At 57.8% G+C, this 15,360-nt stretch overlaps 1 long non-coding RNA gene across 1 annotated transcript; it reads left to right on the top strand.

The window, feature by feature from the left end:
• Window positions 1-10,813: 10,813 nt before the first annotated feature.
• On the top strand, window positions 10,814-13,494 carry LOC130707661 (uncharacterized). Its single transcript, XR_009007665.1, has 3 exons — window positions 10,814-10,859; window positions 11,332-11,728; window positions 11,921-13,494. It is a non-coding gene; the product is annotated as an uncharacterized LOC130707661 (long non-coding RNA).
• The last annotated feature ends 1,866 nt before the right edge of the window (window positions 13,495-15,360 follow it).

The raw sequence follows: 15,360 nt of genomic DNA on the forward strand, positions 1-15,360 counted from the left end.
ACTACTGAAGCCCGCACACCTAGAGCCCGTGCTCTGCAACAAGAGAAGCCACCGCACTAAGTAGCCCGCACACCTCAACGAAGAGTAGCCCCTGCTTGCAGCAACTAGAGAAAGCCCATGCGCAGCAACAAAGACCCAATGCAGCCAAAAATAAATAAATAAATAAATCTATTTTAAAATATTTATTTATTTAGGTGCGCTGGGTCTTAGTTGAGGCAGGCAGGCTCCCAAGTTGCGGCATGCATGTGGGATCTAGTTCCCTGACCAGGGATTGAACCTGGGCCCCCTGCATTGGGAGAACCACTGCGCCACCCGGGAAGTCCCAGCACTTGCATTTTAAAGGTTTCTTTTTTGGTTAAATACCAACTGGAAAGCAGAGGTTTGGACAGCGCTTTTTTGTGTTGTTGTTTTTTTTTTTTTTGGTCTGATCTCTCATTTGATCTTTACAAACCGAAGGAGGCTGAGCCTAGAGGGAGCATCGGAAACACTCCACTTTGGATTTGAGGCTAAATGACAGGAAGCAGACCAGAACGGAAATAACAAGTGTAAAAATAATTATTGGACGTCCACTTCTGAGGAGGAAAGGGTGGATCCCACACGGAAGGCCATCAGTCCTGAAGACAGCCACTGAGAGCGGCCGGACACATTACCAAAATCCTGCTGCGGAGGTCAGAGAGCTGTGGTGCCCTGAGGACTTAGGGAGCTGAAACTCTGGGGACGGGAGAGCTGTCCAGATGGGCAGATGGTCACAGCCGTCTTGTCCCCTGGGGACACTTGTCGGTCTGGGCGCTGGGCCGAGGACTGGGCTTGGCCCCAGCAGCTGCAGAGAAGAGGAATCAGCAAAGTTTTGCACAGTCCCAGGAGCAAAAGTGGCCAAATTAGAGAATTCAGAGGCCTTAAATACACCGCTGGCCTCCCACCCCCACTACAAAACATTTGTAAGGTCGTGGTGCTGTATTCGGCCGGAGGCTGACCTGCAAGCTCTCAGGTGAATCTCTGAAGAGACCGGTCCCCAAACCAGACAAGCCCCTTCCAGCCCCAGGTCATTCCTGATCGGGCTGTGGGATCTGCCCTCCTCCAGCCCTGTAACTGCCTGAGGGTTTGCTCCCAGTAATGGCCAGGCGGCTCCAACTGGACCAACTCTTGCACAGGTAACAACTACGATTGCTGGATACAAAGACAACTGTCTGACAGCACCGGAGAGCAGCCAGGACCAGACAGAGGCTGTAGGGGATGGACACAGGGGAGAAGGGAACAGCTGGGGTTCCCGTGTTCCGAGGGCAGCCCCGTCTGGGCCGCACAGGGTAGCTAAAACCATGATGGAACATGCGGTCTTACTGACGTGAAGAACCAGAGGACAGAGTTTGGGGTGACCAGAGCAGCTAGAAAGTGAGGGGAAATCCCAGAAAAGAGAGAGCCACAGGACTTCCCTGGTGGCGCAGTGGTTAAGAGTCTGCTTGCCAATGCAGGGGACACGGGTCCGAGCCCTGGTCTGGGAAGATCCCACATGCCACAGAGCAACTAAGCCCACACGCCACAACTACTGAGCCTGCGCTCGAGAGCCCGCGAGCCACAACTACTGAACCCATGTGCCACAACTACTGAAGCCTGCGCACCTAGAGCCCGTGCTCTGCAACAAGTAAGAAGCCCGTGCACCGCAACAAAGAGTAGCCCCCGCTCTCCCGCGCTCGGCAACAAAGACCCAACGCAGCCAAAAATTAATTAATTAATTAATTAATTAATTAATTTTTTTAAAAAAGAGAGAGAGAGCCACAGACAGGAAGCCCCAAATACTCCATAATAAACTCATCTCAAACCTCTGGCTGGTCTGTGAGCTGTGCTTGCACAGGACGGATTCCAAACAGCTCTGCGAACAGAACAGAGATCTTACCCACCAACCACCACGGGGGAGGCGGTGTGTACGGTTTGAGTTCAGTTGAGTTAACCACGGAATAGAACAAACAAAAAAATTAATAATCCTAAAGAGAACACAGCAGAATCCAGAGTCCCTAAAACAATGCGCAGGGGAGGAAACCATAAAACCAATACACATGCAAAGAAGCAGGACAGTGTGACTGAGACTCAAGAAAAAGAACTGATGGAAGTCAGGAGACAAAGGAATATATCATTAAGGTGCTGAAAGGAAAGAAAACAGCCAACCTAAAATTCTGCACCCTTCAAAAATATCCTTCCAAGATGAAAATGAAACCAAGACTTCAGAGAAACAGAGACTTCCCTGGTGGCACAGTGGTTAAGACTCCGCGCTCCCAAAGCAGGGGGTCCGGGTTCAATCCCTGGTCAGGCAACTAGATTCCACATGCTGCAACTAAGAGTTCGCATGCCACAACTAAGGAGTCCACGTGCCGCAACTGAGACCTGGCGCAGCCAAATAAAAATAAATAAAAACTAAGTATTTAAAAAAAAAAAAAACCTGAGAAGATTTTTTTTTAAAAAAAGACTTCAGAGAAACAAAAACTAAAACTATTCATCTTTGCCAGATCTGCATTAAAAGGAATATTAAAGGAAATTTACTTAGGCAAAAGGAAAAGGATCCCAGATGTAAACATGAAAATGTAGGAAAAAAATAAAGAATACCAAAAAGGATAAAATTTGTGGGCAAATTGAAATGACTATAGACTGCAAAACAATACTCATAATGTCTTTTTTTTTTAAATACATTTGTTTGTTTATTTATTTATTTGGCTGCGTTGGGTTTTCGTTGCTGCGCGCGGGCTTTTCTCCAGTTGCAGCAAGTGTTGTTGAGGTGCACGGGCTTCTCATTGCGGTGGCTTCTCTTGTTGTGGAGTATGGGCTGTAGGCGCGTGGGCTTCAGTAGTCGTGGCATGCTGTCTCAGTAGTTGTGGCTCGTGGGTTCTAGAGTGCAGGCTCAGTAGTTGTGGGCCACGGGCTTAGTTGCTCTGTGGCATGTGGGGTCTTCCCGGAGCAGGGCTCGAACCCGTGTCCCCTGCATTGGCAGGCAGATTCTTAACCACTGCACCACCAGGGAAGTCCCTCATAATATCTTATAGAATTTAAAAATATAAGTAAAGCTACATGCATAACAATAAAGGTGGGGGATATTTGCAATAATGTGCAGCAAACCACCAAAGACTTAATGTCCAGAACATATACATACATAAAGAACATGTACAAAGCAACAAGTAAAGGACAGACAACTCCATAGAAAAATAGGTGAAAAGACCTGAACGAACACTTCACAGAAGAGGAGAGTCAAGAGATCAGTAAACATATAAAAAGTGACCCAATTTCATTAACCGTCATGGAAATGCAAATTAAAATCACAATGGAATATCACAAACCTGCAGAGTGGTCAACGTGATATAGATGAAAACTTCCAATTACAGTAAGTCCCCTACATACAAACAAGTTCCTTTCCGAGAGCGCATTCATAAGTCCAATTTGTTCGTAAGTCCAACAAAGTTAGCTTGGGTACCCAACTAACACAATCGGCTATATAGTACTGTACTGCAGTAGGTTTATAATACTTTTCACACAAATAATACCTAAAAAACAAACAAAAAATAACAAAAACATTTTTAATCTTACAGTAGAGTACCTTGAAAAGTACAGTAGTACAGCACCACAGCGGGCATACTGGGGCACGTTTGCATCTTTGAAAGTTCTCAACTTGAAGGTTCGTATGGAGGGGACTTACTGTATGGGCAAGGATGTGGAGTAAGCAGAACTCATGATCACTGGTGACAGTAAAAGCCGGTGTGGCCACTTAGGAAAACTGCACCTACACAGACACACACCTAAGATTTACCCAGCAGAAGGGTCCGGACTAAAGACAGGTGCTTGAGTGTTCAGAGCAACAAAAGAGGCCGAAGCTGGAACCCCTGCAGTGCCCATCAGCCTTAAAACGGGACAGGTGGACAAATCCGGGGCCATGCACGGGGGAAATGGCATTCATCAAGGGGGCCAAGAGCGACCCTCCCACACCTGGTTCTGAGTCCAGTAAAGGGAAAGCAACCAAACCCAGTAACTCATGGCCCTCCCTGGGTGGGGTGCTGATGGGAGGAGGGGTGAGGGGCGCTTTGAGGGGGGCTGGGATGGTCCCCTTGATCTGCATGTGGTTATGGGTGAGTTCAGGGTGTGTGAAAATTCATCGAGCCCTGCTTACGTTGGAGCACTTTCCTGTGCGTCTATTACACACGGAAGTAGAGAGAGGAGTGGGTGTGGGCAGAAGCCGGGGAGGTGCCTCCCCGTGTGTTCCTAGGGGCTCAGTACCTCTGGATCGCTGTCAATTTCGTGGTTACGTAAACATAAGGACGCCCAGATTTTAAAGCATGACTATGGAAAACATGCAGATCTTTTAGGAACCAGTCTCTTTTGTTGTCATAAAATATATATTTGAAATTCAGCAACTCCTTCCATTTAAATCCAAATAAAGTTTGACATTTTATTTTAGAGTAAAGCACTATAGTATTAGCTCAAGCTGCTTTTCAGCTATTTCCAACCCTCTTCCCTCTATGTATTTGTGAAGCAAGATGTCTGGGTTAGGGTGGGGCAATTGAACGATGGTTACCTCTTAGTGATGGGATTTCAACTGACTTTTACAGACTTCCTTTTCCGTCATTTTTTGCATTAATAGATATTTTAATAATAAGCATTTTTCAAGATGATAAAACTGCTCTTTTGTGCCCCTGGTTTAGCCACTCCTAGCTGGGTAACCTTGAGGAGGTTTCTTAACCTCTCTGAGCCTCTCTATTTACAACTTTAAAATGTAGATAATAATATTACCAAGTTCATAGGTTTTTGTAAGAATTATATTAGATCATTTTTCAAAGCACCCATAGGGTAGGAGAGGCCCGTAAGACACAGCAGCTGCTGCTGTTGTCACCAGGCGTGAATAGGGGATGAAACAACAAACAGACTTGGCCTTTCCTGCAAGGAGATTATAGACCAGCAGCACGAGATGAGGCAAACACCCAAGCCCAGCCCAATTCACCACCTGCTGCCCTGGGGGTGGCCAGCGAGCAGGTGTGAAGGGCAGAGAAACAGGGCCAGGAGGGAATGGAGGGGTGGGCCAGGGCCGGGGTGGGGTTGAGGGGCGGCAGGCCTCCTGAGGGCCCCGTGACCACACGGAGACAGCATCCGACCCCAGGGGCACGGAGCACTCAGTGCCGGGCGGGGCCCCAAGACCAGAAAGTCAGGAATACCTGGAGCCAGATTCTCCCAGCCTGAAAGACAGGTGGGTGTCCTGTGTTTCTCTTTACAGTAGCTGGCAACACTACTCAAGGGTGATGCTGTGCTTTTGCTCCCCTGGTATCACCAGTACTAACCCCATGCCCAGCAGATGGCAGGCTTTCAATACATGTTCGGTAGATGGATGGATGGTGGGTGGATGGATGGATGAAGAGATAGAAGAACAGATGGATGGATGGATAGATGGATGGGTGTTGGATTCTGTGAAGGTTTTAACACTCATCAGCCTTAGGTATCTCACGACAGAGCCAGGACAGGAGCAAAGGAAGTGCTTGCTGACGCGCAGACCCCCAGCTCCAGCACATCTCACTATCTCTGGTACCGTCCTTCTCAGCTTCTGTATGTGTAAATGGGAAGGCTCTGTCGTGCCCCAGACAAGAAGAAGCCAGTGTGCCAGGGCATAGGCTGCGTGTTCCTGACACGGGGAGGTGGGTAACATGACTTGCCGGCCGGCTTCAAAGCCCTGCTGAGATCCCCGACTTCCCAGCCTCGACCTTCACACAAAGGTGACCAGGACCAAGGAGCTGCTCCCAGACGGCCGACCACGCCCATGGCCATGGCCAAGCCCGCCTGTGTCTCCCGGCAGCCCTCCAGAGGCCCCCTCAGTCCTGGTGTCCGGGAGGATACACCTCTCCCGCCTCGGGGTCGGGAACCGAGTCGAGAGACCCACCTCCTCCTGTCGGGAAGGACCCGCGCCAGGTGTGTCTTGCTAACCAGCTACGCCTCCCCTCTTTTGGAGAGCTGCCCCCCGTAAACCCAGGCACTGGAGAAAAGGCCTCCCATTCACAGCACCTTGTCTCCCCTCCCCCCAGCCCACCCCAGACTGTCCATCCCCAGGATTCTTCCTCCAAGGGCCCCAGGCAAGGACTAGTGGGCGGCAGCTACCGGAGGACTGTCACCAGCCTGGGGGGGACAAGGCTGGCGGGGCAAAGCTGAGCCAGCGGATGGAGAGGCGCTCCTGACCCGCGCACCCCTGCCCTTGTGGCTCCCGTCCGTCAACTCCTCTTTCTCTCCTCCACCAGCTTGGGGTTCTGACCCTGGCAACCAAAAGGCTCTTGACCACTTCCGCATCCCTGGACACGGACCACAACAGGCCCCGGCGCTGCCCCTCCCCAGGACGGGGCCCAGCCCAGCAGCGCCTCTCCCGGCCTTTGGGGTCGAGGACACCATTCCCATCTGGTGGCTTCCTGCTGACTGTGACCCGCGTCAGGCGCAGCAAGGACCGTAATGAACATCCTCTGCCCTGCCAGTCCCATTCCAGACAGGAAACCCGAAGCTCAGAGAGGTGAATGCCTCTAGGAAGGGGTGCCGCACCCGTGTCTGCTCGAGGGGGCGCACAGCGCAAGGCAGGCTGAAGCTCAGCTCTCAGGCGTTAGCATCTAGGTAAGCTCTCACGGGACAGGTTTCACTGCTAAGATACGCCTAATGCTCCACACCTTAGAACCCACTGATCCAGCCCAGCTCCTGTTTTTGCAGCTGCAGAGAGACCTGCAGTGAGACCAGGGCTCCAGGAGCCCCTTCCCCTCTCAGGCCTCAGCTGCCCCATCTGCACGGAACATGACAAGGGGAATCTGTCATAATTCCAGGAGGGCGGGAAGGCAGTGCGGCCTAAGGGGGTGCCCCAGTCAGAAAGGGCATCCCCTCCACCCACCCAGCCCCAGGGGGAGGGGCTGCCACAGAGGCCAGAGGAGAGGCTGCAGAGCCACCCCACTCACACCCAGCCCCCACCTGCAGAGCTGCCAGGGCGGTGGTCCCAGGGATGTGTGGAGTGGGAGGCTTGGGGCTGCTCAAAGGCTCTGAGCCAAGGCTTCCCAGCCTGGGGGACGGGGGACATCTGGTCAGGGGTGGGGGCAGGGCACTTGGCGCCCTGCACCGGGCTGTGCTCAGGAGAGCCCTGCAGGCTCTGGGGTCCCTGAACTGGGGTGAGGGAGTCCCCGAAAAGACCCTTCACGGGAGCGCCTGGTGTGGCCTGGGTTTGCTATGCTGAGCATCAGACGCCCCTCCCTGTTGACTTGCGGGGTCCCTCTGGGGGTTGAGGCAGAGCTGCTTTGGGAAAGAGCCTCCACCTCCACCCCAGTCCTCCCCAGGGACAGACAGGGAAGAAGGGTCCAGGTGCGGCCCCCCTCCCCCTCCCCCTGCAGCCCTGCCCCCTGCCCTCTCCTCTCCGCCCCACCCCCACCCCTACCCCCACCCCGCATCTCCTCCTCCTCCTCCTGAGGAGCCAGATGGTGGTGGAAGCAGCCTCTCATTTTCCGGAGCATGACTCAGATGCAGTTGCCTTCTCAGCCCCACACAGCAGCCTGCAGCCTGCCCTCCCCCACCCCAGCAGGGGCCCAGGGGCTCCCAGGCCCCCCCCAGACTCCACCTGGGGGCTGCAGGGCGGAGGAGCTGGAAAATCTCTGCCAGGGCCCCCACCCCAGGCCCAGGGGCGGGGAAGAGCTGCGTGTCCCCCCAACCTGGGCTGACCCTGCGGAGGCCTCTCCCGCCCCCCTCACCCTCTGGCACCCGCACCCTACGCCCAGGCAGTAGGGAGACCGGCGTGTTCCGGGCCCCCCTAGGTGTCTGAGGCGGGGGGAAGCTTGGGGGGAGTGGGGCAGTGGAGGGGCCTGGACTGGACCAGGTGCCTGGGCCGAGCTCCGGTACTCAGGGACACTGCCCTGGCCCAGCGGATGGCTGAGGGGAGGGGGAGGGGAGGGCCGGCAGGGAGTCCCAAGCGAGGACTAGAGAAGTCTCCAGATGCAAGAAGTCTGACCTGCAGGGGTCCACGCGGAAGCAGGCAGGCTGGCCTCCTCCGGGAGAATGTGGGTCAGAGGGGAGCAGACGTCACCCAGGAATCCCCTTGGGACATTAACTGCTCTGAGCGCGGGACAGCATCCCCCTCCCCCCACCAAGTCCTCCCCCTGGAAGCCCCCAAAGACACTCTTGGGTGGGAGCCCGGAAACCTCTGGGCCACCACTGGGACCCCCGCCAGCTCAGGGCCCTTCCAGGGCAGGGCTGGGCCTCCTCGTCTCATCTGCCCACCTGGCTGCCCACTGCACGTTCTGGGGCCCTGGGTACTGGCCCGCATCCACCAATGAGTGAACCACGAATCCAGGCCACACTGAGCCACCCAGAGAAAGCCAGAGGGAAACCCAGCTCCCAGGGTCCCGGGCCTGGTGTGTTTCTGTCGCTCTGATGGTTTTAAGTCCAGGACCTGCCAAGGGCTGTGGGAGAGCCGGCCACCCCTGCAGGGGTTTCTGGCCTTTCTCTAGGCGGTCACGGGGTGAGCGGGGACTGAGGCCCCGGGGGAAGGCAGCACCATAGTCGAGACAGGCTCCCAAGTGTCCCCAACCTTTGTAAATTGCCAGCTGTCCCCATAGGCCTAAGCTTACATCATCCTCAGTGAATACCAAGGGCCTGGCAGCCTTCACCACTGGGCACCTGCGTCCGTTCCTCGCCCCCCCACCCCGGAAAACTGACCTCTCAACAGGCTCCCACATGCGCACTCATGTCTAACCCCCACCAGACCTGCCAGTGCGGCCCCTGCGTCACAGCCTCGCCTGGCCCTGCCCCCCACCGTCTGTCCCTACACCAGGGGGATCTTTCACGCCATAAGTCAGGGTGCCCCACGCCCACCCCTGCTTAAACCCCTTTGACTTCTTCCCCGATCTCAGAGTAAAACCTACTCTCCTCGCCCTGCATAATATTCGCACTGATTCTTGCCCCTCCCTCCTCCTGGTGTGTCCGAAGGAACTTTCCCTGCCCCCAACAAAGTGGCCCAGCACCACCACCCCTGGACTTTGGCCAGGTCACTGAAGGGCTGCCGGCAGCTCAGCCCCATCTCCCACCCACACCTCATGACACTCAGCTCCATGCGCAGACGGTAGGGGGACAGCTCAGAGGACCCCATTCAAGCCTCCGTAGCCCCAGGCGGGGGACCCCCAGCTCCAAGCAGCAGAAACAGGATCTGGGCCCAGGCTGTCTGGCTACAGGGTCCCTGGGCTGGACCACTGGGCCACACTGCCCACAGGGGTGTACCTGGCCTCCAGCAGGATCCTCCCTACACGGGCCACAACAGGCTCAGAGCTCTGGAATTTGGCCTGTGGGCGGCGCACAGGGCCCTGCTGGGCAGTGGCGAGGCTGCACCCATCCCCCAGGGCCTCTGCACGCCCCCAACCTAGGCGGAGCCTGCCCCTCCCCCAACTCGCCCCTCCCCCCTCAGCTGCTGTTCCAGGTGATGCAGGCCTGAGGCAGCGGCTTCAGGAGAAGGGCGTGGCCACTTCTTTGCCAACACGAGGTGGCGGGGTGGGCGGGCGGGGGCTGAAGCGCCCAGGCTCTGTTAGCTGGCATCAGCAGGGACCCCTGGCCAGGACTGAACCAACCACACCGTTGCCCCTTCCCAGAGCCCTGGAGGCCTCTCCCGGGGAAAACGTACATACATACAAAGCCCACCCTGGGCGGCAGGTGGGGCCGGACCAGCGACAGCCCAGCCCGTGGAAGAGGAGCCAGAGACAGTGAGGTGGGTTCTCCCAGGGAGGAGCTCTCTGGGCTCATCGGCCACATGACCCCCAACCCATACCCAGCTACCTGCCCATCACCCAGCGCCCTCCGAGCCAGGCCCCGTGCTGGGCACAGGAGCAAATGAGGAAACGGAGCTGTGCCTTGGGGGGTGCGGGGTGGGAGGGCAGCAGGTGGGGGCGGGGATCCACAGACGCATCGCGGGAAAAAATAGCGCCGGGGTTAGGGCCTCCCAAAAGCTAAAGCAGGCAGGGGGCATCTCGCTGCCTCTCCTCCGCCCCTTACCGGCTGGTGACTCTGGATCTTAAGAATGTATTCAGTGTTCAATAAGGAAACTGATCCAATTTAAAAAGAAAGAAAAGAAAATCCCTAGAGAGCCATCAAGAGAAAGCTTGTCCCTCGCCTTCGTGGCACCAGATGCGGTGCTGGTTGCGCCCCAGCTGGGCTCGCGTGGCCTGGGGAGGGTCGGGTAGGACTCATTGTGGAGGGGCCCCGGCTTAGCACCCGGCACCCCGCGCGCCCCGACGTGCGCGCCCACGGAGCCTCCCACCCCAGGGCGCTCAAGGAGCAATCCGCCGTCCCTAACCGCGGTGCAGTTACCACCCGCTAGAGGCGGTGCTGAGTCCCCGCGCCGCTCCTCAAATTAGAACTTGATTTCTAGTTAATTTCAAGAAAAAAAAATATGGCCAAAGTAATTAAGGTACTGATGGATGAAAGGAAACGGTGACGCCGCCTGGGACGGCCACAGAGGGCCTCCCTGGGGAGGGGCGGGGTGCCGAGCCCCGGGAGGCTGGAGGACGCGCAGGGCACGGAGAGCCTGGCGGGGTCCTGAGCTGCACCGCGGAGTGGGGCCCGTCTGGGGCCCATTCTGAGGCACGCCGCAGAGACAGGGCGGGCGGAGCTGGCGGTGGGGTAGGGGCTGGAGCTCACTCGTACCTCCCACATGCCCACACACCGGGCACTCCAGGGCCGCCGGCACCCTGACTCTCAGCCACGCCCCGCCTGGAACTCACAATCCAATCAGGGACACGGATGACGCCCACACGGGCCTGTGCAAGGGGAGCAGAGGTCAAAGCTTCCTGGGAGAGAGGGGAACGCAGTGATTCTTCCTGGGGCCGGAAGGGCGTGGAGAGGTGGAGCGTCCCCGTGGAGGGGGTCCTTGTGCGGGGCCAGGGGAAGTGCCCGGGGAGTGGGGGTGGGGGACGAGGGCAATGGGCGGCAGCCCGTGCAGAGCCCACGGCCTGTGCAGAGGGACGGGAAAGACCGCGAGGTCTTGGGCTAGGAATTGGCAAGCCAGACCGGTGTATGCGGAAGAACCGTATTCGGGTTTTGGTTTTGGGGTTATTTTTAACCCTTAAACCTCCCCACCGGGCTGGAGGAGAAAAGGAGAGTTGTGATGTGGTCAGGAAGGTGCTGAGCAGCAGACAGCTAGGGGGTGGGGGCGGGAGGGGCTGGGGCAGAGCCCTGTCCTGGGGGCTGAGGGAGTGGAGCCCCGCCGCTGGGGGGTGGGGGGCCACAGGAGCCCCTTCCTCCATCCCCGCCTGAAATCTGTGAACTCTTCCTCCCCGGGAAAGCTCAGATGCCAGCGGGTTCTTTTCCACACAGGAGAGGCTGGGAGCCTAATTCAAGGATGGCTGGGAGCCGAATGGAGCCGGTTTTCCTGGGAGAAGCAGGGGACTGCCGCGTGGGGGTGCCTGGAGGCCGGAGCCCTGGGGGGTGGGACACAGTGAGGCAGGTGCGCCAGGACAAAACCTCCAAGACCTGGAAGGCCCAGGCTTGGCGCTGTGCCTCTGAGAAACACAGCCCAGTGGCCAAAACCAGCAGCAAGGATTCCAGCCTTGATTTCCATCTCTCAGCAAACACCAGGGGGGACCCAATTCTTCAGCCTAAATGCCCTGTCCCCTCCCTTCCCAAGTCACCTCTGCCCCTCAGAGCCCTGCCTCTTTAGAGGGGAGAAGGGAGACCCGCCTTCTGAGTTTGCAGCTTCAAGGCCAAGGGCAAGGTGAGTCGAAAACTGCTACCTGGACGGAGACACTGGGTTTGGGGCAGGGTGGGTCTCAGGCACCTCCTCACCGTCGAAGCCCTAAGGAGGCCCCTGGGATTCCCGCGGGTGTGCCCGCCGGCAGCCTCCCTCTGCAGCACTCCCAGAGCCAGGGCTGCACGGCCCAGTGGTCTCTTGCCTCTTTCCCTGAAGAACCTTTATCCTGAGTTAAAGATGCTTTCCCCCCGCCCCATATAAAGAAGTCAGCGCTGAGCTGCTGTGTGCCCCCGTCACACTGGGTTATCTCTGCAGAACCAAGGAGAAAACCACTGTCCCAGCTAGACCTTCACTGGGTAGCTGAGGCAACGAAGGGAGTCCAGGAGGCGAGGGACAGTCCAAGTCTTGGTGGGTCAGCAGAGGCCCCAGGCCCGCCCCTCTCCGCTCTGCAGGCTGCATCTCTGGGCATGGCCCCGGCACTCCCCAGGGATGGCCACTCACTGCCCTAGGGGACTGCAGGACCACTGGCCCAGCTGCTCAGAGAGGCACCAGAGGGGAGGTGGCTACGGACAGAGAGACCAGGAGCCCGGAGGTCGGCCAGCTCCGCCGACACCTCCGCCCCTCTGCATCGTGGCTTCCTTGGCTGGACGGGCCTGCAGACGCGGGGAGGTCCGTGCGGGAGCCCATGGGCCTCTTGCCCCGATGCGGAAGCCACACGCCGTCTCGGCCAGCCCCAGGACGCAGCGGTTCTGGTCTGTAGAGTCGCCACAAACACTGAATATTGGAGAACTGAGCCATCACCCCAGGCGGAGCCCAGGGTCAGGGTCCCACCAGCCTCGGGCCACATTCTTTCAGCCAGCTGATACATAATCTTGTTCTACGTATTCTTGCATTCCTGTTTAAAGACACCGTACTTGGTACGACTGTATTGTTGGTTCACGAGCGTTGAACCCGCTGCGCTGCCCTGTAGCTCACGTGGACGGTGTGGTCCTCAGACACAGGCGGTTTCTCTGTGAGGCACGTCCAACCTCCCTGTGCTAAGGGCCACTGGACGCACTTCAGGGCTGTGCTGGGGGCCGCTTTAAACGGGAATCTCCTCCCGAAAAAGCACAAAAATGTGGAAAACTGAACACTAAATTGGCCGTGTTTGCAGCAGGCGATTAAACGAGAAGGCACAGAGCATCACCTCGTCCGACCTCAGCTGGGGACTCACAGTTTTTGCCGGTCTACACATGTCAGCAAAAGACTGCAAAACAAGTAGTGATTTTAGGGTCACAAATAGATTTTAGCGAGTAGGCAAGTTCCCAAATACAGATCTGCAAATGATGAGATCTCCTGAGCGTGTGACCGCTACTCAGAGGAAGAGGCTAGAGGTTACTAACCCACCCGAGCCTCTGACTGACCGGCCCGCCCACTGTCCCTTCTGAGAATCTGGTCCCGAGTCCCACCTCCCCTCCCCAGACCAGGGATGGGCCCTGACTGACGTCACCTTCTGCCACGAGGGGGTGTTGAGGCTACAGTGGCCAAAGCTGCCAGGCTACAGAGGAAAGGCGCTGAAGGAGAGGCAGGGGTGCTGAGGGGAGCGGGGCCCAGGGCCGGAGCCTGCAGCTGCTGCCGCATTACAGCCCACCTTTCTGGAGGTGGCCAGAGTGGTCAGGTTCCTGTCAACAAGCACAGGGGCAGAACGGTTGCCCGAGGAGCCATAGCTGCTCTGTAGCAGAGCTAGGTACCCCAGGTCTTACTCACCAGGTAGACCTAGTCCTGCAGTGGATGAGTGGATGGATGGATGAGTGAGTGAGTGGGTGCATGGGTGGGTGGGTGGAAGGAAGGATGGGAAGATGGATGGATGGGTGGGTGGGTGTAATGGATGGATGGTGGGTGAGTGGATGGGTAGATGGATGGATGGGTGGTAGATGGGTAGGTGGACGGGTGAATAGGTAGATGGGTGGTTAGGTAGGTAGGTGGGTGGGTGGGTGAATGGATGGGGGGCACACTTCTGCTGACTTTATTCTGTAGCAGTATCAGGGGTCACATCAGGGCACCCCAACAGGATAAAAAAGGAAAAACATTTCAAAAGGCAAATGGTAAAAAGCATTTTGGGTGCTGAACTGACACAGGAAATGAAACCCAAGGCCAGGCAGCTGCTTGGGGTCCCCGGGTGGGCCCCAGGCTCCCCTCTTGGCCCACAAGTGCCCGCTCACTACACTCAGGTCTGTCCTGGCATCAAACATAGGGCTGGAAGACCTGTCTCTGAGAAATTCCCGTGCCCGCCCGGCTGCTCCCAGAGCTCACGTGTCAGCGCCCAAAGCCTGTTCTGCCCCCTCATCCCAAGCTCTGTTTTCTGCATCCCAGCAGGAGGCAGTGCCAGGCTCTCCACAGGCCCAGGCACGGTGCCGTGGGTGCGGGCTCTTTGCGGGTCAGTCTCAGGCCTGCGCGAGTGCCACTGTGGGTGTATGCTGGAGGGGGCCGGGTGCGGTGAACGGACCTGACCCTCGGGTAGGGCCTCTACCATTGGCGCCATCCAGGACACCCGCCAGACCGGGAGAGTCGGGACTGTGCCCACCTGCCCCAGGCTGGAGCACAAGGGAGAAAGCCCTGGGCAGGAGCCAGCTCTGGGGGCAAGAGAGCTTCCCTCTCTTCCGTCAGGGGAGGGGTCCTCATGCCTGAGTGCGCCACAGAAGGGCTGACCCAGTGGCCGAGCCGTAGATCCCTGGCCAAAGCCAGGCCTCCCGCTTCAGCCGCTGGGAGAGGCTCAGGATTCTGCCTGCTCCCCGCCCCAGCTGGTAAGAGCTGGGGGTCCAGGGCACGGGAGGCCCCGCCCGACGCTGCTCTCCCAGCTGGGTCACCCTCGCCAGCCCAGCCTGAAGGCTGGAAAGTCACTCCCCACCTTCCTCCCCTGCGCTTCTCCATCCACTGGATCCACAGACACACCCACTGACCACAGCCGGCTGCAGCCAGGAGCCAGGTTCGGGAAGCGGTGAGTCAGCGACTGGTGTCACCCCCAGAGGTGCCAACTGCTGGGATCCAGGAGGGCATGGAGGGGCCTGAAATCCAGCTCAGGGAGGATAGGAAGGCTTCCAGGAGGAAGCCACACCTGCTCTATGGGAGGGTCAAGGAGAGGGGCTGGGAGCCAGTCGGGGCGCTGGCCGGCCCTCGGAGCAAGGACTCGCGCATTACAAGAACAGCAGAGTCCGGGCAGCTTCCCGTCAGGGAGTGGCCTCCACGGTCACACGTCCCTTGGCTGGAGGGCGTCCAGGAGCCAGCGCGCCCTCCTTGGCGGCTCACCTGGGCACGCCCAGCCCTCAGAGGCCTTCGTTCCACACCGGCGTGTTGCCAGAAGCTGCTCCCTCACTGGGGCCGAGCCAAGGAGACTTCCAGGGGCTGTACACGCTGCTCTTATCCCCACCCGACGGGGGCAGGCTGGGCGCCAGAGGGCGTGTGGTTGGCCCCAGGGAGAAGCAGGAGCGAGGTTGTGAAGCCGCCTGGACCCGGCGCTGTTCCCTCTGCCCTGAGCGGCCCGTCATGAGCCCTCTCCACCCACACTGCCCCCACCATGGCCCAGACACGGCAGGTCTCGGGAGAGATTTGGCAAGATAAAACCAACAGTGGAGACACGTCACCACGTGTGCTCATCTCACCTGGTAACCTTTAGACGT

This window comes from Balaenoptera acutorostrata, chromosome 3, assembly GCF_949987535.1.
Source record: "Balaenoptera acutorostrata chromosome 3, mBalAcu1.1, whole genome shotgun sequence".
Lineage (NCBI taxonomy): Eukaryota > Metazoa > Chordata > Mammalia > Artiodactyla > Balaenopteridae > Balaenoptera > Balaenoptera acutorostrata.